The following is a 22,419-nucleotide window of genomic DNA, read 5'->3' as shown; positions in this document are numbered from 1 at the left end:
ATGATTCATTCCCTTTATATTGCACCTATATCATTTCCTTCTAGCTTATTTGACTTTTATCTTACTTCTCTCTTCCCCCGCCATCCTAATTTTTGTTGGTTTTGTTGTTCACCATGTTTTAAGGTTCGTAACACATATATTCCACTTTAAACTATACTTATTTTCTATAAGTTAGTTATAAGAATGAAAAACTAAGCATGGTGATCATAATATTATCATTGTGGAAATATTTATATAGAACTACATACTATGATTAGAAAGATATGAAAGAAGCATGATCTTTTGACTCTTTCCTAATTGAAATTAATCCATTAAAATTTTTTTCTTTCTAGCTTCTTATACTTCTTCCTTCACTGAATCTTTTATCTTACACTGCCATTTGTTTAGATTCTTTTTTGTTAACTTTAACACTGTTTCAACAATTTTTAATTCATACAGAGTTCACAGGTGGAGTAAACAGTTACTCATCACTAATCAGAAAATGTCTTTGCTTTGACATTGGCTTTGTGAATAGCCTGTCATAGAACTCTCAAGTGAAAATAATTTTCTCCCTCAACTTTGAACAACCATTATGTTATTTTTTAAAAGCTATTTTTACTGATTAGAAATCTTACATAATCCAAGTGGTCATTTGTTTGTCTGCTAATTTCTTCCCTGCCTGTGGCAGCTTTTAGAATATTATCTCTTTACAACTGGAGTTATAAAATTGCACTAGGAATGCCCAGGTAAGCGTCTTTTCTATTTTTATTGAGTTATCTTTATCAATGACCAATTGATCACTTCAATGTGAACATGTGAATATTTTATATTATTGTATTTACATTGTTTTTGTTCTTTGATGTTTTTCTAACTTTTTATTTTTCATTCTTTTTTTGTTTGTTTGTTTTTGTTTTCTCCTTCTAGAAATCTTACTAGATGAACACTGGGGTTCCTGGATGAGGGTATCCATGATGCTAAGTTTTTCTCTTATATTTTCTCCTTTTTCTTCAACACCTTTGAAGAGTTTCTCAGCATCTTCTAGATCATTGATTCTATCTTTGGCTTTTTTTTTTTTTTTTAATCAGTCAGTCCTTTTACTAAACTTTTCAGTATGGCAATATTTTAATTTCCAAAAGTACTTTACTATTTTCCTATTGCTCCCTTTTCACACCATCCTTTTCTTATTTTAGTAATAATACCAGACAGCTCAAATCTCTCTGAAGATGTTCAAATTAAACTTTTTTTTTTTTCTTGGATGATTTATTTCATCCAGCAAATGTTTTGTTTTGCTTAGCTTTGTTTTTGTTTTTGGTTTTTTTTTAAATCATTATAGTCCTTCTCTTTTCTTAAATGCCTGGTGACCCTGGTTTGTGTTTATGAATGCGAAGCTATTGTGATTGTTATGGATCTTTTTTTTCCATTTTTGAGCTTTTTTTCCTAGTAGCTTTGTCTAATATGACCATTTTTATAGTTTCCTTTTATAAACCTAAAAAATGAAACAATATTTATTGAATGTCATTCCTTGTTATCATTTGTTTTCTATAGTATATGTCCACCATTCTTGATTTCTCTATTAACATAATTATGTGTTGACCATCAGAGTACTAAGTAGATTAGATTATTGGGTGATATAATTAATGGAATTTACATAATTTAGGTGTTGTGTTATACATTTTTTTCTTGTCTTATTTCTGAATACTCTTCCTTTTTTTTTTGTACCATAATTTTATAGTCTAAAAGTCTGAAAGAAACATGATTTTTGTTTCTTCATAGAAAACTTTGACTTAAGAATTTTTTCTCTATTCTTGAAAGAAATCCACAAATCTTACCTGGTAATATGCTCTTTAATTGTAATCAAAATTGTGCAAGGTCTATCCTCTACTACCAGAAAGTCCCTTGTCAGAAAGGGTCACCTGCTGCCTTGGTTGTATGCATGGTCTCTGCATTGCCTTGCCCTGAGGAACAGACAAGAAACAGGAAGGAGGGAGGAGGGAATGTACCATGACGGCTTTTCTTTCTCCGGTTTGGATTCAACTTCTCTTCCTTATTTATGCCCATGTTTATGTCCTCATTGGAGTCAATCAATCTCTGACCAGTTGAGTCTGTGCCTCACTGACAGTTTTAAAAGTATGCAAAACTGCTCTTTTCCAAAATCCAGCCCCTGGAAAATATTCCAAGAGGCTATATTCTATGTCTTAAAACTTCTAAACACAGGAGAGAAACAGGAATAAAAGAATTTGGGCTTTGTATCTGGCAATGTAGAATGTTTCTGGGCATGGCAATCGAGGTGAGAAATTAGTGAAATAGCAGAAGTCTTGGTTTATGCTTCATTCTCACTAAGATATTTGAGAGTATGACAGAGGTCATTTGTATTTTCATGCTTCCCTAGGCAGACATAGGTCCTATGGAAAACATGCCCATTTTATAGTCATTTTCTTTCACATAATTGTGTCCTGTCTTCTGACACTTTAATAAACATGCAGTTGGTGATAATTTTCACTTCATTTAAAAAATAAAATAAGCTTAAATCCATTACATACATCTAAACGATGAAAATGCAAACATGCACAGAAGCTAGGGCTTCCTCGGGCACTGGCTGCATGAGTAAATATTGACATCTTATTACATCCCTGATTCCAAAAATTGTCTGTGTGTGGTACTCAATATACTTATTCATTAGACACCAAGCACCAACTGAAAACATAGAAGCAAAAAATGGAGTAAACCAGAGAGACACCATACTGCATAAGATAAAAATAAGAATAAATCAATAAATATTAGGACTGGTTATGAAAGCGGACATAGTAGGCAGGCATAAGAGAATGCAAAAACTCTGAGAGATGCTCAGAGTAACTAAAGATAGTATGGACACAAGGAGACAGAAAGGTAGAAACAAAACCTCTGTGTCTTGATAGTAAACTCCAGATGTTACTGACTGAATTACACTGACTGTGGGATTGTACTTAACAAAACAAAATGTGATAAACCTAAAAAGCATGCATTCCAACGAAAAATGTAAATGTCTTGAAATCAGTATAAACCTTACCCTATTTCACTTTGCATCTCTTGAGATTTAATTGTTATTAACTTGAAATAAAAGCATTTCGTAAAAGCCTATATTTCAATAGAAGTACTACATGTACTGTAAGATTATCAAGTGTGTATCAGATTTTCAGAGTGGAGCATCTTCACGTCCATTCTGATGTGAAGAAGTGCAGAAGTAAAATGATTCCTGCCCTTCTGTCCTTGATATATAATTATACTTTAATTAGAACATAACTTTTTGTATTCCCTGAAGGAACATTCTGCAGGAACTAAATTGATTGGTAAGTAATAAAGTTGTAAACAAATTGATAGTTGGTATTTTCCCACTGTGAGCATTGGACGCAATGCTTAGGTTTCTTACAATATTTGCTCTATAGCCCTCATGAGGTCCAGATAATATTATTCAGTATACAGAGCAGATATTATCATAAAGAGCAACTCATTTAAGCTTTTTAGAACATTCTCAAATTATGCAGCCTTTTGTTTTTAATTGGATTTTTGTTGAAGGTAGCAATTAGAGGTTTCCAAGGGAAAGGCTCATCTGGCAGTTCTAACATTATTATAGAAGTTAATCATAGATGCTTAGGTTCAAGATCCCAGGACAAAATAAAAAGTCACCCCATTTTTAAATCCAGTGGGCACAGGGCCTTTTCAGCCACCCTTGTAAGTATATCATAGAATCTAACTTTGACAGCCTGGACTGGGGCAACCAAGACTAAAACTTCTTAGAATTATAGAAGTAAATTACAGACCCATCTTTTCAAGGCTAACTGTATACTCCACAACTATGACAGTGAAGCACAAACATATTTTTGGATTTACAATATATTCTTCTTTAAAAAATATTGTCATTCCTAAATAATATTTTCCTTTTTAAATTAAAAAAAGTCTATTATTTGGAGAAAACACACATGAACTTAAGATATATCTATGTGCTGTAGAATATGTGATCAGTTAACAATTAGCTAGTATTAGCTATCTGTAGCTGCATAAAAAATTACTCCAAAACTTAATGGAGAGAAACTACGACATTTATTATTTCTCCACCTTTGTGGGTCAGAAACCCAACCATGGTCCAGCTCTGGCTCAGGGTTCCTCATAAAGCTGTAATCAAGATGTTTGTTGGGGCTACCATCATCTTAAGGCTCAACTGGGTAAGTTCTGCTCTTGAACTGACTTGTGTGGTTGTTGGCAGGATTCAGTTTCTCACAGGCAACTGGTTGGCTAGAAGCATCTCTCAGTTACTTGTCATGTGTGTCTCTCCTTAGGACAGTAAGCCTGAGTTCATCAGTGTTAGAAAGTGAAAAAGCCACACAGACACTGAGCAAGATGGAGGTTACAGTTTTCTATAACTTACCCTCAGAAGTGACATCCCATCACTTTTGCCTTATTGGTTAAAAGCAAGTCACTTTGTCCAGACCCTAGACAGAGAGGGATTACACAGAGGGGTGAACATGAGGAGATGGGTCTTGGGAGCCATTCTAGAAGCTGTCAACTATAGCTTAGCATATAAGAAAACTGACATATTTTGAATAAATAGAATTCCCAAACTGAATAAATACTTCTTGGAGGTTCCTTACATCAACATTCTCCTTACAGACCATCATTACCCTCAGATTCAATCAAACAGACACAGAAAAATTAATTTTTCTTTTTTCTTTTTCTATTCCTAATTGGTGATAAAATTAAAGTACTATTCAAAAGAAGTCACTCAATGACAAAGAGCAATCACAAAAACACATAAACTGTCTCCATATTATGACATAATGTAATTAAATGATTGACTATTTTTCTATAATATAAAATATATTATATATATATATCATATACAATTATATCATAAAATGAAATATTTTAAAAATCTGTACTAAAAGGTAAATTAAGATATTAATGGGCTACTGTTTTTCTCTTATCACATTGGAAAAATTTATGATTGAGGGTATATATGCATAGATTTTTAATTAAAAAAAATTTACACGAAACTATAGTGAACTGAAGTGTGCAGTTAAAGAAGAGTTGAAGTGACTCTGAGTGGAATCTGCAGAGTTTTAATTTGTAATGATGAGCATGTACTACTTTTATAAACTTACTACATTTTTAATAAACAGGGAATCAATAAGAGTAAATTCTGCAAATGTAACCTATATGCTCATTTATTCATGTGTAGTTGTTTAACGATGAGTTTAACAAGCCCTATCGGGTACACATTTGGTGTCATGGTACCAGGTTCAATGTTAAGTTACATACTAAAGGGAGACAGGCCTTCTGCATCCAGGTGCCATCCATACATATTATTCTAGTCTATATTATGTAATTGCCTTTGGTTTGAATAGGTTGTATTTCCAAAGGTTTTACCTCATAGACACCAATAAAGTGAAATGGCTCTGGGTGCTGGATACTTGATTCCAGAATGTCAAAACTATTCACAAGTTTTCATTTGTTATCATGGAAATATTTTCTCAGCAATACATCCACCCTTTTTCATTTCACTGTCTTTCTGGTTGACAGTCAAGATGGTTTTCTGCACTTTCCAAAATCAGTATGGTTCAAGCATATAACTAAAGTGAGTTCCTACAGGATGATAGAAGTTGTTAAATATAAAAGATGTTCAATGGTCAAATGCATCTGAGTATCACTTAAGTGAAATTCACCAGTGGCTCTACAAGAGGGCCTCTATGAACAGGGTGCTGAGAAGCAGGAACATGCATACCATATCTTCAGACTTCTCATCTACAGAAGCCCTTTCTCTTAGAGAATTGATCTAATGCTCCATGGAACTAAAAAGGGGAAATGCAACTGTAGTCAACACAGTGATATATGCAAAAGATTGCCTCAATATATATTTTTCATATTCATAGAATGCTTTTTTGTTTTCCTAGTCTAAGTGGTAACTATCTCCTGTGACGTGCTGCTCTCTTCAGGGTTTTGTAAAGGCATGGAAACAGCCCCATGAAAGAACAAAGCCAAAGCACAGATGGGAAAGGATAGACGAAGCCCTTGAGATTGATGCCCCTGCTTGGTCCAGCACCCACATATTCCTGACAGATGCATATGTGTACATTTCAGAAGGAAGGCAGAACATCAGTAGTGCCCCATCACTCTCAGACCTTAAATGTCTACAAAGGCCCAGGACTGCTCTACACTGATCCATGATCTAAGGAGTTACTTGCTAATACTGAAACCAACAAATTTCTTGTTCTTGTGCTAAATACTTTTCAGACAAAGACACTTTCCCATTATTGTGCTAAATAATAGTGGGACCAGAGAAAGATAACATAGCTACTTGTTCCAGGAAATACTTGCTTGAAAGATAAGACTGTGAACCAACTATTAAAATAGCTTATTATCAAAACTGACATATAACCAATACTTTCTTCTCAACCTTCCCTCTCTATGCCCACCAACCCCAGGCATAAATTCTGCCCAACCCAACCAGTTCCCTCATGGAAAGACTGCTGCAAAATCAGCCATCTGTATCCTTAAAACCCTGTGAACCTCTTCCCCTGACTTTCCACTCTGAGACACTATGACTACCAAGGTGGTGTTCTCCCATACTCAGTAAATCTAGAAAAAATCAGCTTTACTTGATCAACACGAATTTGGGGAGTAATCTTTTCTGGGTAAGTGACAGCTAACATTTAAGGACCATGAACCTCTAAGAGATCCCTACCCTTAATGCAACATCACACAAATATGTGAGTACTCGCTTTGATTTAATGGGTTGATGTATTAAAATGGTCTTGAAATTGGCCATTAACATGATATAAGAAAGGCTTCATGTCCTATATTCCCTAGGTTTGTCAAGGTCCTCCCAAGACACGGAGGTGTTAGCCTCCAACTGATCAATATTTAGAAAGGGTTGAGCCTTTCTAGTACACTGGGCTCTAGATGAACACTTAAAGACTGACCATGAACTGCCTACCCCAGCCCAACTTCCCCTTTGAAGGTCCTTTGCACTGTCTTCCTCATATCAGCTACAGGATAAGTGACGATGTGCAGGAAACCCAGAAAAGCACTCAGCTTCCTCAGTATTAGCAGAATGCTCTCCTTAGTAGAAGGCTCAATCAGGGAATTAGTTCTAGTAGTCAATTAAAGTATGAGTGTTTGCAAGTGTGCATGGGTTTCTGTGAAACTACACACACAGGGGGCAGGTGTCAATAATCTCAGCTCATGAAAGTTTCCTGAAGTTACCAAATTAGAGAAATGATGGTTTAATAATCACTGAAATGATACAGTAATGGTGATTACAGCAAGAACATGTCTTTCTTGGACCAGTGTGTAATTTGCTTTATTGAAACTATAAGTCAGTGGCTCTTTCTCACATAATTCAACAGAAATATATGCACTTGGAAAACCTTCTAATAATGAAGGAGAGACAGATTTAAGATGACATCATTTATTGATGGTCTTCTACAGGCCAAGAAACTTTCAAATATTATTTAAGTTCTCTAAACCAGTGTTTCTCAAATTTTAATGTTCCTGAAGGTCTTGTTAAAATGCTGATTCTGATTCAGTAGGACTGGGGTAAGTTCCAGGAGTTTTTTTGTGGGAATGGACCTATTTCATGCGTCTTAATTCTTACAGGAATTACATGAATCTATGCATGTCTTCAAATTCATAGAACTGTATATCAAAAAGTGAGTCTCTTTTACTGTATGATACTTTAAAAAATAAAATTTAAAGTCATATATGTATATATGCCTACTAATGTGAGACCCTGAGAAATTCATAACATCACTATGTAGAACTCCTTCTGAAATGTTTATCCTCAATATGGCCATGAGAAAACAATCCATTGTTCCAAATTGAGAGACATTCTACAAACAATTGGCCCAGATTCTGCAAGATTATCAATATCATGAGAGGGAAAAACAAAAAGCCTGGAAACCTGTCAGATTTAAAAGAGTAAATACAGAGAGATGACAACTAGATGTGATGTAGAACCCTTGATTGGGTCTTGCATTAGGAGAAAAAAAATCACAATAATAAGTGATATTATTGGTATAACTGGAGAAATTCAAGTATGAACTCTTTTAGATAAAAGTATTACATCAATATTAAAGAAGCTGACTGTGACAATTCTGCTGTTTACATAAAAGAATGTCCTTGTTCTTCACTTCATGCTGAAATGTTCTGGGGAAATGTGACATGATGTCTACAACTCATGTTCAAATGAGTCAGCCAAACACATGCACATATAGAAGGAAATTAAACATGACAGATGTTAATCCAGGTGAAGGACATATGGTTGTGCCTCATACTATTCTTGCAACTAATCAGAAGTTTAAAATTTTCAAAATAAATATTGGTGTATTAATTTCCTATGAGTGCTATAAGAAATTACCACAAACTTAGTGGTTTAAGGCAGCACACATTTATTATCTAGAGGTCAGAAGTTTGAGATGGGTATTATGGGCTAAAATCAAGGCATTGGCAAGTCTGGTTCCTTCTGGAGGCTTCAGAGGAGAATCTGGTCCATGCCTTCCATAACCTCCTGCATTTCTTCACTCTTGGCTCTTTCCTCCATCTTCAAAGTGCGTTACTGCAGCCTCTGCTAACATCACCACATCTCCATTCTGCTTGTGGCCCTCCTGTCACTCTCTTATAAGGACCTTGTGATTTCACTGGGCTCAACTGAATAATCCAGGATCATCTCCTAGCTCAAGATCCTTAACTATCACATCGGCAAATTCCCTTTTACAGTGTTAAGTATCATAGTCACAGGTTCTGGGGATTAGGATGTGGACATTGAGGGGAACATTATTCAGCCCACCATAGTTGGAAAGTGAATTTTCCAACCCTTGTGAAAATTTTTTTAAAGAAAATATTTTGAACAGAATAAAAATCACAGTACAACTTATCAAAATGTGTGGGATACAGCAAGAGCAGTGCTTAGAAGAAAATTTATATCATTAAATACTTACATTAGAAAAGAAACAGATCAACAACAGATCACTTAACCTCTTGAACTTTCATAATTATTTGAATCATAGGTGTACTTATTTTAAAGTACACTTAGCACTGGCAGGAGCTGTTTTCACTCTGTATTGAACCTGAGTCTATTGGAGTTAGTGGAACCCCAAGAGATCCATGAACAGTGATTGGTTGGCATTAGATACCTACTAAATTTTCTATCTTAAGTTTGTAATGTTGTATACAGATGATGTGTGCGTTCTAAAAATTAGCCTTTTTACAGTTTAAAAGGCTGTTGAATACAACACCAAATTAGTGGCAGTAATTGAGTTATTTAGTTACACATTTCTTTTGCTTTAACTTATTTTTAAATCATTATAAATTTGTAGGAAGTTGAAAAAACAATGTTTGGGATGCCCTGCACACCTTTCATAAGCCTTCCCCGTATCTCACAGCTATAGTACATATCAAAACCAGGATATTGACATTGGTACCATCCATAGAACTTACTCATATTTCATGAGTTACGCATGCACTCGTGTGTGTAGCTCTATGCAGTGTTATCACATGTGTAGATTCATGTGGCCACCACCACAATCAAGATACTCAACTGAACCATCAGCACAAGACTCCCTTATGCTACCCCTTTGTAGCCACCCCAGCTCTCCCCTATTTCTAACATCTGACAAACACCAATCTGTTCTCCATCTCTATTAGATTATTTCATGAATGCTATAAAAAAGGAGTTACCCGGTATGTATCTTTTGAGCTTGGCTCCCTTGGCTTTCTTCACTCAGTATAATTTCCTTGAGACCTACCCAAGCTGTTCAGTACATCAATAATCGTCTAATTTGATTGATGAGGAGTATGCCCTAGCATAGATGGACCAGAGTTTGTTAAGCCACTCACCCATTGAAGGACATTTGGGTAAATTCCTGTTTTGAGCTATTACAAATAAAGCTGCTACGAACCTTCCTGTACAAATTTCTGCATAAAAATAAATTTTCTTCTCTCTGGGAGAAATGCCCGAGTGCAATTGCTGGTTCACCGGGCAAATTCATTTCATATTCTTTTCTATGTTAAAAAATATGCACTTTATAAAGTGCTGGAACCAACTCTTCACAAATTAACCTCTGTATAGTCATATAAACCCAAAGAGATGTGAACAAAGATGTTTTGGTTTAGCATGCAAGTTGGCACCTGTGCTTGAAGAACAGGGGTTATCACCTGTGCCCACAGTCTCTCCTGAGAGGGCTCTTGCCTCACTTCTAACAAGATCTCTTATTGAAGGGGAGATTGGAAAGAATGCAAAGAGAGAAAAGACTTTCCTCCTTCTGAAATAAGGAGTATTGTGAATGCCCTTTCAGAAACAAGGCTTAAGAGCCCATTGGACCTGTGCAGCTTGGCATGAATAAAATCTCCTTGGATTTTGTGTGCCTGGCTAGCCTTTTCTCCTGCAGGTGACCATATGCCTGCAGAGGCCCTGCTACTCAAGTGGATCCTGGCTCCAAGAACAGGACCAATCTGGGGGTGGGGAATGAGGAGGTGGGGAGAGGGCCTGCTCTTGGAAAATGAAAAATAATGAACTTCTTTTCCTATTAAAAATGCTTACAACCCAAATTGGCAAAAGACCTAAATAGACATTTCTCCAAAGAAGACACACAGATGGCCAACAGGCACATGAAAAGCTGCTCCACATTGCTAATTATTAGAGAAATGCAAATCAAAGCTGTAATGAGGTATCACCTCACACTGGTCAGAATGGCTATCATCAAAAATTCTACAAATAATAAATGCTGGAGAGGGTGTGGAGAAAAAGGAACCCTCCTACACTGTTAGTGGGAATGTAAACTGGTACAGTCACTATAGAAAACAGTATGGAGATTCCTTAAAAAACTAAAAATAGAGTTACCATATGATCCTGCAATCCCACTCCAGGGCATATATCCAGAGAAAACTCTAATATGAAAAGATACATGCACCTCAGTGTTCATAGAAGCACTACTTATAATTGTTAACACATGGAAACAACCTAACTGTCCATCACAGATGAATGGATAAAGAAGACATGGTACATGCAGAGTGAAAGAAGCCTTCTATAAAGAGTACATACTTTGTGATTCCATTATATGAAATTCTAGGAGAGGCAGACCTAAGTGACAGCATAAAAATATAACACTGGTTACCTCTGACGGGCGTTGAGGGCAGGGAATGACTGGGAAGGGGCATGAGGGAGATTTCTGGTGAGCCTGTTCTGTATCTGGATAGAAGTTTGGATTACACACTTGTATGTATATGTCAAAACTCAGCCAATATATCACTTAAGATTCATACTTCTTGTTATCTGTAAATTTTACATTAAAAGGAAAAAAGAACTTTAGAAAATTACTGAACTCTAGCTAATGACATGCATACTGAAATGTTTAGGGAGAAGTGTAACAAAGTCTTCAGCTTACTTTGGTCTCAAAACAATAAATACAACAGATGATGAATGTATAAATAGGGTGGTTAGATGGGAAAGTATGTTATAAAGCAAGTTCAAAAAAATGTAAATTGTAGAATCTAAAAAAAAAGAAGACGTGGTATATATATATATATATATATATATATATATATATACATACAATGGAATACTACTCAGCCATAAAAAAGAATGGAATAATGTCATTTGCAGCAGCATGGATGGACCTAGAGATTATCATACTAAGTAAGTCAGAGATAGACAAATATATGCTATCATTTATATGTGGAATCTAAAAATATAATACAAATGAATTTATTTACAAAACAGAAACAGACTCACAGACATAGAAAACACACTTATGGTTACCAAAGGGGAAAGTGGGGGGTGCATAAATTAGGAGTATGGGATTAACAGATACACACTGCTATATATGAAATAAACAACAAGGATTTAACATATAAAAGAACAAAACTAAATTTTTAAAAATCTTATATGGTATCCACCTTTTTAAGCTGGTCCTCATCAGGGCTCATGAGGGAATTGTGTTTGCAAGTGATGTTGTCCAGACCTGCAGGGCTCTTTTCAGTCTCCTGTCCCTGTGTAGGCCTCAGGGCCACAGTCACCTTCCCCACACAACCTCCAACTGTCCTCTCCAATCACAGGAGCCCAGACCCACACCTGTTTTTTCCCTTTGTAATGCTTACATCACCTGCACTAAGCCTTGGGTTTCTCCACCCAAACCGGGTATAGAATGGGACAGAAGTCATTGGCTGTCTGTTCCTTAGATAGATCCATAGAATTTGGTGAAGATTCAAGGCTCACAAACAACCCCTCTTCATTTTCTTGAGGTTCCTATTTTTCCAGCATGTTGCTGTTCCTCTTTTTTTAATTTACTGCGAACTTTTCAGACATAGACGTTCATGCTGAGTGATGTAAAGGAAAAGTCTACTTGCTGTAAAGCCAAAAGGTGATTTTCACTTGCCATTGAAACTTCCTAACTACTAAAGCTTGAGTTTTATTTTCAGCTTTGCAGCCATGCACTACAGATTACAGTCCAAATTTATGACCATTTGTTTTTATTGCATGTATCACATCATTACCAAACCAAGTTCACTTTGCCTGATGGGAAGCAAGCCAAAACGCTGAGATGCCTAGGTTTGCCGCAAAGGGAAGGTTTACTTGCAAGGCATCCAAGCGAGGAGACAGGAGAACAAGTCTCAAAACTGCCTCCCCTGACACAAGGGGCTCAGGGTATTTATGGGATAATGAATAAAAAAGCAAGGTGGTCTGAGGCATGGAGAGCATGGGGAATGGTTATTGGAAAAAGGTGCAAATAACTATCGTTCTGCACAGGCGTAACTAAGCTACAGGCCTCTGCATATTCAAAAGGGTCACTGAGCTAGCAGACAGTCGCGCATGCCCAGTTGAAGGGTTAGTGTTCCTACCAGCCTCAACCAGCTCAGCTCAAACTAGACACAGCTGGAAACAGCTCAAGCAAACATCATATCGTTTAGATTACATGCAGCTCAGAGGACATGCAAGTCTTAAAATGACCTTGAAGAAAGGTGAATTGGATTTGACTAATTACCCATGGTTTCATCATTTCTCAAGGAACTAATCAATTTCTATCGCAGACAATGTCAACGACATTCCACAGGAGCTATTGGGTTGGCCAAAAATTTCGTTCAGGTTTTTCTGTGACATTTTATGAAAAACCCGAACGAACTTTTTGGCCAACCCAATATAATGAATATAGAATTTTTATCAGCAGCTGATGATGATATCAGTTCATCCTGTTGTTTTCTAAGGTGGGCGGATTATTTTGGTACTTTGGTGCATCTATTTATTTGTCCTTTCAGTGTAGGTAGAACTTAAGTATATGAAGCATGTGAGCATGATTACCATGGTTCAATGTGCCTTGGGGGCTTATAAAGAAAAACACTATATACAAATGTTATGTGTCAACAGTACAATTCTCTCTTTTAAATAAAAATTTCCATTTCCCTGTAGTTTATAACTGATCAGTTTCCATTTTTTGCTTCTTTTTGTTGTGGGGAGAAGAAGAGGCAGAAATACAAGTATTGTCAGATTTTGCCAAGGTTTCCATGGCTGCCAATGACATTCATGTTTTTCTCTTGATAGTGCATAATAAAGTATGTATTATGTAAATAATTTCAAATGCCATCTAAAATTATGTTTCTGTGCAGAATTAGACAACTTGGAGGCTAAGTATGTCTCTTTTCCTTCAAATGCTCTAGAATCCCTCTTTTGAAAAATGATCCCACCTTCCTCCAACTAATTGTCATGGAAACAACTTCCAATATCTAGAATTCACTCTCAACTGGTAGTAAGAGTCCTTGGATGCTACTCCAGCATTGGCTGCTCCCTAGAGCCTCATTAAAACCACCTACCTCACCTTTCCCACCTTAGCTGGTACTTTTATTTACAGGGAATTAAAGTACCTTTCCTCAATCCTCATAGGGGTATTCCTGTCTCCAAAATCTTGCTCAGCAGGACAGCCTTCAGCAAGCTTCTCTGATGAGACTGTGACCTTTGTCTAAATGCACGAAATTGAACAAAATAACTAGTCAGTATAGACCAAAATGGTAGCTGAGATTGGCTAGGCAGACACTATCCTTCTCACATGGCACATGATCTCATTTCCAACCATCAGTATAGATGGTTGTATCCTCCTTCATAAGTGCATACTCTCAATAAAAGCTGTAAATCTACCAACAGAAGGAGCAATGCTAGTCACTCAATGTAGTTTCACTGCTTTTTAGAGGAAACCCTCAACCCAGCCAGAATGCTGGATTAGGGGGCAACCATTAGTGCTATTTGCCAGCCATTTCCTTCCTCATTGGCTTCTTCCCTTTCAGAATATGAAAAAGCCATATTTCTTAGTTCCCTTAAGGTTGAGTCGAAACAGATGACTAACTCTGGTCAATAAATTGTGAGCAGAAATAATGTGTGTCACTTTTATTCCAGAGCTCCTGATTGCCTGTCTCAAACCCTCCAGAGCTCTCTTTCCTTGTGTCACAGAATTCACAGCATTTAACTTATGCTGCATTAACATCCTAGATCCTGTCAGAAGAAACGTCCAAGCTAAGGAAAAGAAGACATATAGCAGGATAAGAAATAAACCTTTATTAAAATTAAAAAAAAAAAAAAAGAATGGGGAAAAAAAAAGAAATAAACCTTTGTTGCTTTAAGGCACTGAGATTCTGGGACTATTTGTTATCACCATGCAACAGAGCCTATCCTAACTAATACAGTTGGGAAGTTCAGTTTTTCACAACTAATTTCAAACTTATTTCCAGAGTTATTTGTGGATACTAGGCAATGAGATGATTTAGTTAAACAAGCAGAGGAGGGACTAGAAGAGGAAATTCATCCAAGTCACATTCAACAGTGAGAGCAATTCTAAATTGTAAGTAAAGGAGGTGGACTAGTCAGGGCCTAGAACAACAATGTCTTAGGGCCTAGGGGCACTCATGGATCTGGTAACCCTCTGTTAGAAGCACTTCCTGGGGGATAAGGGGGAATGTCCTATCAGGATCAGAGAGGGAAGGATGCAATTTGACAGAAAAAAAAAAAAAAGGAAAGAAAGAAAGAAAAAGAAAATGCAAGTCATTCTGAAATACCACCCACTGCATTTCCCCTGCCTTCTTCCACTGTTTTTAGTGGACACTCCCAACCAAGATAGAATGCTGGGATAGTGTGTGGTCATTAATTTCTTAAGAAACTGCATCAAAAAATTCTGATGTTAAATTATATATATAGCAAAATCATAAAAATGTTCTTCTATCAAGAGACTGGTAAACTCATCTCTGCCTCACTTAGCTCCAGGTTTTCCAGTGTGCCAAACTCTCGCTAGTCCTTGCTGTTGATGAGAGAACTGACTTCCTTTCCCCAACCCACTTACTGCAAGGCTCTGAACAGATTTCATACAAGGCCAAAAGCATGGAGACACCTAATTAAGCTGTTTTATTCTCTTAAAAATATGAGACATTTATATGCTGAAAGAACCCAATTTTCCCCTTCACCCACTTCACCCCCATTCTTAGTAGATAATAGGACTTCCTTGAGATTCTAATCAAACCTTTATAAGCAGAAGTTTTGCTTTTTCTGGTTTTCATATTCTTAGGAAGTTTCTTATTTCAGGAATTACCTAGAGGCAAAATTTGATGGGAACTGCAGAGAGGGAAATAGAAGGAGTTAATTGTTGCCACCGCAGGCAACAATAGGAGGATCACCTGAGATGACATCCTGCCTTGAAACCCCACTTTTATCTATGATACCCTCAATACCAAGGGAAATTAACTTTATTTATCATTGGTGGGAAAGAAATGGAGGCCAAATGGCATCTGGGGCACTATGAAATAATCATTTCTGCAATGACTTGAGAAACATGATGAGACCTGAGCCAGCACTTAGCACACTCTGCCGCAGGCATCCCCACGGCAGAATCAGAGCCATGGGTGCCTCACGCATCTGAGAGCAGCCACTGAGGATAAAACCTGTTCCCCATTAAACCAATTATGCTAATTTGATTTTAAGTGATTGCAAAAATTGATAGTTTTGTTTGAAATTGCTCGGAAATTTTGTTTTTGTTTAAAGATGCATAAAAGCCAAAAGCTTAAGAAGTTCAACCAAGTTCTGTATTTTACATATTAAGTAACAATTAAAATACAAATAGTGTAGATCACTACCCAGAGGTTCACCAACCTCTTTCTTTTCAAAGTTATCCATTCATTATTCAAGTTAGAGGAGCGCTGTTTTGCAGTGAATAATTGAGACTGGGTAACTGCTGAGGATAAGAGCATAATGTGGTGAAGTTCAGAGGCCCTTTTGTATGTATTTGTGTGTGTGTGTGTGTGTGTGTGTGTGTGTGTGTGTGTTTGTGTGTGTGTGTGTTGGGTGGGAGTTGGGGGGTGTGTCCTGAATTTTTGGGAAAAGACATTTTGACAAGGACAGCAACAAAGTCAAGCTAGGTTTTTTATGATTCAGTCGCCTTTAGTTACCCCAACTGTTCAAGGTTTCTGACAGACAAATACAGTTGTGCAGGGTGACAGTGTAAATAACAAAGGGACCAGGCAGGTATGCCCTCTCTCCTTTTCTACCAAAATACCAACTTCACTGTAGGTAGACTGGTCTACCAGTAACACTCTCACGTCCTTTGTGGAGGGGTGGCCATGGAAGATAATGCTGGCAATGAAATACAAGCTCAGGTTGTGAGGTAGGGATTCCAGAAAGCTCCTTTAAATGGGGCCTGCCTCTGCATGCTTGCTTCCCCTTTGCCTTTCCTCTTGCTTGCTGCATGAAATGTTGCACAGTTACTGGTGCTGAAGCAGCTATCTTTCAAGTAACCAAGATGGAGGTGCCTGGAGAAATCGGAGGACCCCTGCAATGCATCCCTTCAAGCTTGCTGATTACCAAGAGGAAGATCTTGTTCAAGCCATTGTCACTGGAGTTTTCTGTATATACAACTGAGCACAGGCCTTCAGAAGAAGGACACTCCAGCCCATCACAGCCCTCTGCTGATACGGTGTGGGGAGGGTAGCAACATATCACAGAGACGCTGACCTTCAGTAAGGTGGCCACTGGCGTCAGTTGGCCTGGCAGCTGGAGGAGGAGGTCCCAAGACAACATGAGGGGCCACTGGAGTTTACATCAGGAAAAGGAAGTGAAACACTCCCCCGAGCAAAACTTCTTCTCAAAGAACTCAAAGGGAACAGGATCTTGAAGGGAAGGATAAAACTGGCTCTTTCAGATTACCTATATTTAGCACTTCCTGAAAGCAGCTATTCTGAGTTGTGTATGAATGAAAGCAACAGAGGATTTTAAAAGAGGAGAGAGAGATAGTGTGGAAGGAAGCAGTGTAAATTTAACCCAGAAGAAAAGTAATTCAGGGCGCCACATATTTTGTTTCGATTCTAGTTGATTTATGGAAAACATGGTCTTACAATTATAAAAAGAAAGAGGAAGACAAAGGAAAGTAGTATTCAAGATTGAATGTAGGATTCAAGATAAGGAGTGAGATAGTATCTCATGTACCCTGCCTGGGAACAGCTCTCCCTGATTGAGGCAATCATTGCTGTGACATTTTGAGTGTTTACTATGTGATGACATTGTGCCAAATCTTTTGCCTCTGGGGTTTTATTCAATCCTAAAAGATATTGCTCCCAGTTACAGCTGAGGAAATGAGGGTATCCTTTTGCCCCCAATCACAAGACAGAGCAGAGCTTACCCAGCCCTCCAAAGCTAGGCTTTGGCATTGTTATTTTCTTTTTATCAAGTTTTATTTTAAAAATTTCAAAAACTGTTGTAAAGCTAACTCAGGTGAAAAAACAAGTACAACATGTCAATGAAAGATTAAAAAATAAGTATAATGAGTGTGTATTGTGATAAGTCTAGTAGACTTCATACTACGGAATGAGCTAAACAAAACAGGGACACATGCTAATGTATGTATGTTTAGATATTAGGAACATTATTAAAATGTGAATTATTCAATAATTAGCAGCAAAAAACTGTTTAATTTCTGAATTGGAGAAAGAGTCTTACCCCAAACCATATTTCCTCTCTCGTCTTCTCTCCCCAACCCCTGAAATTCAAAAAGTAGAAAGAGTTTCTGTCAATTATTTAAGAAAGGTTGATTTTTAAAATATTATTAGGGTTCTTATAATCATTAGGATAACAGATGACCACACAGAGAAAAAATGGTTAGAGAGTGGTATCAGGCAGTTCTCCAAAGTAATATGAATGGTCAAAAAGTTTTGAAAATGTATCAGCATTTCTTGCAAATTAAAGTCAGACCTAATTTTTGCATATCAAATTGACTATTTTTATTATTATTATAATACATAGGATTGGTGAAACTGCTGGTAAAATGCATTTATACCTTGATGTTAGAGTATGAATATACATATTTTTGGAGGTCGTAAACTGCCAAGTCTCATAAAACAAAATTAAATGTACAAACCTTAACCCTATCATTTTCTTTCTTTTTTAAAAAAAAAATTTTATTGGAGTATAGTTGATTTACAATGTTGTGTTAGTTTCAGGTGTACAGCAAAGTGAATCTGTTATACATATACATATATCCACTTACATATATCCACTCTTTTTTAATTTCTTTTCCCATATAGGCCATTATAGAGTACTGAGTAGAGCTCCCTGTGCTATACAGTAGGTCCTTATTAGTTATCTATTTTATATATAGTAGTGTGTATGTGTCAATCCCAATCTCCCAATTTATTCCCCCCATCCCCTGGTAACCATAAGTTTATTTTCTACATCTGTGACTCTACTTCTGTTTTGTAACTAAGTTCATTTGTACCTTTTTTTTTAGATTCCACATACAAGCAATATTATGTGATATTTGTCTTTATGTGACTTACTTCATTCAGTATGACAATCTCTAGGTCCATCCATGCTGCTGCAAATGGCATTATTTATGGCTGAGTAATATTCCATTGTATATATGTACCACACCTTCTTTATCCATTCCTCTGTTGATGGACATTTAGGTTGCTTCCATGTCCTGGCTATTGTAAATAGTGCTGCAATGAATATTGGGGTGCAGGTGTATTTTCAAATTATGTTTTTTTCTGGATATATGCCCAAGAGTGGGATTGCTGGATCATATGGTAGCTCTATTTTTAGGTTTGTAAGGAACCTCCATACTGTTCTCCATAGTGGTTGTACCAAATTACATTCCCACCAACAGTGTAGGAGTGTTCCCTTTTCTCCACACCCTTTCTAGCATTTATTGTTTGTAGATTTTTTGATGATGCCCATTTTGACCGGTGTGGGCGATGCCTCATTGCAGGTTTTTTTTTTGCAGTACGCGGGCCTCTCACTGTTGTGGCCTCTCCCGTTGCAGAGCACAGGCTCTGGACACGCAGACTCAGCGGCCATGGCTCACGGGCCTAGCCGCTCCGCGGCATGTGGGATCTTCCCGGACCAGGAAACGAACCCCTGTCCCCTGCATTGGCAGGCGGACTCTCAACCACTGCGCCACCAGGGAAGCCCCTCATTGTAGTTTTGATTTGCGTTTCTCTGATAATTAGTGATGTTGAGCTCCTTTTCATGTGCTTCTTGGCCATCTATACAGATTTCTTCTTGGAGAAATGTCTATTTAGATCTTCTGCCCATTTTTTGATTGGGTTGCTTGTTCTTTGATATTAAGCTACATTGTTATTTTCTATCTACACTAACTTTTCTATCTACACTAACTTTTCTATCTACACTAACTACAGCAGAAACAGCCCAACTCTAAAGACTCTGCAAAGCTTCTTGTTTTAAATGTGATTGCAAAAGTCTCAGTTAAGAGAGTCTTCAATTAATCAAGTGTTCCGGGAAATTTAATTTCCTGGCTTAATTGAGCACTAACCAGAAAAACTTTTCCAAATGTTTTTCCAAAGTATACAAGACACACTTTCCTGACTTAGTAAACCTGATTTAAATTTTCTTCTATAATTAAGTCACTGACAGTGCCTCAGGCTGACTGTTCTTACCATCCAATAGCACACAGACAGCTTGGTGTTGTGTAGACATTTTTAGGTTTTTCTCCAATCTTCTACTAATTAAGGCTGAAAAGGACATCTCTGAGCAGAAGATTATTTCTTCTATATTTCAAATTAGTTTCAGATGTGCCTAAAGTGAAATGTTAGGTCACTGGGTTATAACATATTTCAGAGTTTTTTTTAATGCTTCCAAAAATGTTTCCAAAATGCTGAACCAGTTTTCACCACAGTGTTGCCAGCCCTCAGTATTATAATCTTAAAAAAATCTTAGAATGTAGTTGTTTGTGATAAATATAACAATAAACTGGTAACTGACGAGCTGGGACCCCAGTGAAGAAGACTCTAGTCAAAGTAGGATGAAGATGGGTAGCAAGCAGGAGGGAAAGAAAACACTCAGAGAACAAAGTCTCAGAGGCGAAAAGAAGTAAAGCACTTTCATACATTGGAAGCAACAGTGTCCTGATAAATGTTTAACAACTAGCTCTTCAGGAGAGGAAGGGGAGGGAAGGAGAAAGGAGGGGAGGGAAGGAAAGGAAAGCCCTAATCTGCAGAGATTGTTAGGATGTACATGTTTCTGTTGTGGCTGATCTCAACTCACTTAACTCAGAGTTAGGAAAAAATGGGCCCAGTTGACTGTTGTGATGCAGTAGGAGCTGGCACCAGCACACCACTGACTACAGGGACCAAGGGGGCTATTGGAAGGGGTAGTAAGGATGAGGATCCTTGGGTGTGGATGTATCACCACATCCTCCACACTGTTCCCTGTGAGACTTGCCATCCAACAGTTCTGGACACTTACAGGGAGCTCTACACAGAGAGCTGGGGGCTGGATGCTCTGTGTGGTCAAGAAAAACTCATATCCCTTGACCATGGCACAGCTGAACCCCACATGAAATTTCCTATGCTTGAGAAGAGGTGTCCTCTAGGAACCATCATGTTCCCTAATCTTTTCATGAGGTCTTTTTCAATCTGACCAGACAAGGGATGCCTTGAACCATGCATCAGACTTCATAGCTTAGTCAGTATCTCTCTCTCTCTTTTTAAAAACATTTATTTATTTATTTGGCTGTCTTAGTTGTGGCATGTGGGATCTTCATTGCTGCGTGTGGGATCTTTAGTTGTAGCATGTGGAATCTAGTTCCCTGACAAGGGATCGAACCCAGGCTCCCTGCAGTCTTAACTGCTGGACCACTAATGAAGTCCCCATAGTCAGTATCTCTTATTGCTCACTTATTTCTACCAAATTAGAAAAACCTAACAACCTAACGACAATTTTGGCTAGGGAGCAAGTAACACTCAAAAGCCAGAAGTTAAAAGTTTCAATGGAGAGATCATAGCAAATGGATCCTTAATGTAGTCACTTATTTCATTTGGCTTTAGAAAGAGCTTCTTCATTGTTTGTTTGTTTGTTTTCTAGCATTTGGATATGGTTTTAAAATATTCATTGCTTTATTTCTCTAACAAAATTAGAAAAACATAAGATATTGGGAAAATGTTGATGATTGAGCCATCTCATGAAATCTTGATATCCTATCCATGACAGAGATTGCCAGTGTATTTACCATGTCTTGTATTTTGTGTATTTCTGATGCTTTGACATCTGGGGCTTTATTGACCCTGGAAGGACTGTCCCTCCCAGGGTTAGCCAATTCCCAGAGACAATAAACAGCTCACCTATGAGCACGCCTTCTTTATGAAAGTCAACTGATGCAGAGCCCACATCCCAACCACCTACTTTCTGGGGCTTTCACACTCAGGCCCTTCCCTAATCACCCCAAAGCCAGATAACAGACAACCAAAGACAGCCCTTTTGCCCCAGAGTCTGCTGAAATTATTCAAACTAGCCAGTCCTGAATTTGTTCACCCTGTCTTGCTCAGCTCATTCCTTCCCACAGAAACCACTATAAAGGCTCTTGTCCACATTTTCCCTTCTCCCTCTGCCTCCTGGTACTTCCCTGTATGCTCCCCCACCCCACAGCATGGCATGTCATGCCCCTCTTCTTAAGATCTATGAGTATGACAAACTATCTTTTCAATGACAATTGTTTCCTGATCTGTTGGTCTAACCATACCTGAAAAATAAAACCTACATTTTAAAATAGCCAGTTGCCTCTCAATACCCGTTTCCCCCCTCTTAATAGCAGATCCCCAACTTCGAGAAAAGCACACTGCCTCCCAGATAGAAAGACAGTCTTTCTGGAGTGTTCCTGGCCACTAGCAGTGGTTATATGAATAAGTTCTACTCAGCGAGGGGACAGAAGTGCTGTGGATTATGCATACTTACCTTTGTGTCCATCCTCTTACTGTCAGCCTGCAGAGAGTTTGATGCCTGGAGCTCCAGGAGCCATAATGGGTCATTAGTATGTGTCCCACATCCCAGAGAAGGGGAAGCTGAATCATCTAATGAATCTAGATCCCTCATGATTTCATGAAGCCATTGGACTCCTTTCAGTGAGAAGGAAAAAAATATATATATTTTGTTTCAAT

The sequence above is a fragment of the Delphinapterus leucas genome, chromosome 6 (genome assembly GCF_059928025.1).
Source record: "Delphinapterus leucas isolate spDelLeu-1000000601 "Yukka" chromosome 6, BTC_Dleu_Yukka2, whole genome shotgun sequence".
NCBI classification, from domain to species: Eukaryota; Metazoa; Chordata; class Mammalia; order Artiodactyla; family Monodontidae; genus Delphinapterus; species Delphinapterus leucas.
This window is presented reverse-complemented; position numbering follows the sequence as displayed.